Source organism: Vigna radiata, unplaced genomic scaffold, assembly GCF_000741045.1.
Source record: "Vigna radiata var. radiata cultivar VC1973A unplaced genomic scaffold, Vradiata_ver6 scaffold_498, whole genome shotgun sequence".
NCBI lineage: Eukaryota > Viridiplantae > Streptophyta > Magnoliopsida > Fabales > Fabaceae > Vigna > Vigna radiata.
Genome location: NW_014542729.1, coordinates 33560 through 36864, shown reverse-complemented (window position 1 = coordinate 36864; position 3305 = coordinate 33560). Strand labels below are relative to the sequence as shown.

Sequence of the window (3305 nt, the reverse complement as noted above, 5' to 3'; positions counted from 1 at the left end):
TAAAAGTATTCAATGCATGGAAGATCAATAAATGCCAGCAAAATAATTTATTTATTTAGTTGCTAATGGTTCCGTAAATAAACATGAAGTAACATGTCTCATTTCAAGGTTCAGACATCATATATTAAAGTGTCACATATTTCAGTATGCACAGGGTCAATATACAAACACAACACATACAAATATAAAAAAATTATCAAGTATAGGTAAAGTACACTATTCCTCCCCAATGTTAGGTAAAAAACAATTTTGCTAAACCAAGTTTAAAACCATACGTTGTACCCTATTTAACAGAAACAAGGTCATTGAATCATAATTTATATTGCAAATTGTTATGCTAATTTTTTAATCATGATTCATAAATTGTGAAAGTGAAGAGAGTATATTCACAAAAGTCACTGAAAGCACTAGTGAGGAGAGTACATTATACAGTTTTTAGCCCCATGAAAAGCAAGAGGCCAAGAACGACATTGGAGAAAATGGTTAGCAGGGATCACTAGTAAAGTTTAGTGAAGCAGAAAGATTCAGAAAGATTGATCAATTTCACATTTGTGAAAAATAGCATGAAAATCACAATCTGATTTGCACGAGTACTAAAGTTCAGGCCCGTTAACCATGGAGAAAATACACAGCATGACAGCATGCGATGTGCCAATAAGTACTCTAATGCCCCGAGGACTTACCTCTGGTTCTCAATTATAGGTACACGCGCAAGAACAAATTCATAGAACAACTTCAAGATTTCATATGCAGCCCATATATTTTGTTCTTGTATAATATGCTCCACCTATTTAAATTAGCACATTTTACAAAGGCATGTCACAACACAAGGACAAAAGATCCAGACAAAAAGATACACGGTCAAATTTTTAAAAGGCTACCAGAAAGATACAAACAAAATACACAATTACAATCTCCGTGTAACACAAATCTGAGCTCAATATGAAGTTAGAAACTGGAATTTCGCCATTTAGAAGCAAAGATCCATCTACTTCCAATTATTAGATCCAATAAGGCAAGCAACTTTCAGTGTATCACGAAATAGAAAACAATCTTGAAAATATAACTCAACAAAATCTCTAGGTATAAAATAAGTGAAATTGAGAAAGGGAAAGCAAACCTAGAGTGAGGAATGAGATTTCTTGGACGCGAAAGATGAGGAAGAAGGGAACGTTGGTAAGTGAGGCTTCTTGTCCGCAGAGAACGATTGAGATGACGACGCAGCGACAAGAGCTTGCTTTGATGTGCCGTACTTCCTCGATCGCTCTTGTTTCCTCTTAGTCGGTTCCAGCTGCAACGACACCGCTGAGGCGACAGAGTTAGGGTTCTCAGAAACGATTGTGGGCGTTGGTGGAGGAGACGAGAAAATGGACGCCCCTAGCACGTCGTAGAGGAGGAGTGTTCTCAGCCCAAGAAAAGCACGGTGTGGTGGGCGTTGGTGGAGGAGACGAGAAAATGGTGGCCCCTAGCGTGTCGCAGAGGAGGAGTGTTCTCAGAGCAAGCACAGCGTGGCGGGCGTTGGTGAAGGAGACGAGAAAATGGCGGCCCTAGCACGTCGCGGAGGAGGAGTGTGAAAAGCACAACGTGGAGGATCGAGAGTTTAGAGAGGATCGAGAGTGAGAGGGAACAGATGAGACCGAGAGTGTGAGAGTGAGACGTGAAAGAGAGAAAATTTCGGTGGTAGAGAACATATTATAACGTATTTCGATATCTACGTAATAATAGCTTTTATACGTATTTACAAGTTTGCCACCACTTTTTATATTATGACTGGTGTACAGAACTACGTCATAATATGTCTTGTTTTTATTACGATTTTGCCACCGGTCAATCTATTATGATGGAAAATTATTATACATCATAATAGCCTCGTCATAGAAGGCTATTTTTCCACTTGTGCACCAAGCACATGTTTCCATGTTTCAACCATAGGAATTTTAATCTCCAATTTCTTGAAGATCTCCATAAAGCACTTAAACTTCTTTTCCTTCCTATGATTTTTCTTTTGATGAGGAAGGGGCTTTTCATATGATCTTTTCTTCTTTCCTCTCTTCCTCTTTTTCTCAACCTTCTCCTTCTTCCAATTTCTTTTTTTCTTTTTTCTTGTTTTCTTATTTTTTCTTTTTTTCTCAACCACTGCTTTTTCTTTCTCTATTTTCTCCTCTTCTATCTTTTCCACTTCTCTCTCCACCTTCCCCTCATCAACAACATCATCAATTTGTGTCTCCAAATTCCTGAAGGTAACTTCATATCTCTTGGAATCACACACCTCTAGAAATTTGTCAAACTTTTCAATCAAGCTTTTGACTTGTTTCGTCACATTAGCTGTTTTTTGACAAAGTTGTTGATCATACTCCCACAGTTCTATTGGTGAAGAGCATTGTTGCTGCCACGAATAATGTTGCCTCTCCTCCATGCTTTTGACATGGTATGCTTCAAAATTCATAATCCTCTGAAAAAGTTCATCAGATTCTGCACTTCTTTGTATACGCCTAAAATGAAGCTCAGCAGCTTGTCCATATAGATTCTGATCCCTGTTTGAATGAGGTTCCCACCAGTGATTGAAATTATTTTGGTAGGATTGAGTGCCCATATAATCAAATTCTTGTCCGTACTGCATTCTGCAAAAGTTAGGCACAAGACCCTAGAAAGCATTCATTAGAACAAAAATAACAACAAACATGAAATCAAGTCAAATTCAATCAATCCACACTACTAAAAATAACCTTGAGTTCCCAGCAAAGGCGCCAAAAACTTGTTGACTCACTGGCAAGTTTACCAGATCGTGCAAGTAATATAATCGGTAATACCCGATATCGTTCTTCCCAAGAGACTCGAAAGGTGTTTTCTTTCGTGTGAATCAAAATCGTAAGACTTCTAGAGAAAGAATTAATTGTTGTGAATGCAAGGACAGAAAATAAACATGCAATGGGTTGATTCAATTGATGAAAAAGGCTATGGATGAATGGAGTTGTTGGGGTTGACAATTTCATCTAATCCACTCCCTTTTATCTACTCCTCTTGTTTAATGTGCTTGATTATCTAATTGTAATGCAAACTTTCTTGGCCTACCCTTAACCCGATCCCTCGGCGAAAAGAGCCTATTACTAATTATCGGCTTGTTATCCCTAGCCTCCCCTAGCAATTAATAACGTATTAAGAACAAAAGCAAAAACAATTGATCGTCCTACCCCTTATCCCTAGGTTGGTATTGCTTAATCAAGGAATTTCTCACCAGTTCATGATAGTACTGTATGTTCCAGTATCAATAGAGACAAACAACAGTTATCGAATGAGTTAAACGA

The 3305-nt window shown here is 38.0% G+C and overlaps 1 pseudogene; it reads right to left on the bottom strand.

Annotated features, from left to right (window-relative positions):
• Positions 1–3305, bottom strand: part of LOC106780588 — a 23179-nt pseudogene that overhangs the window by 9666 nt on the left and 10208 nt on the right.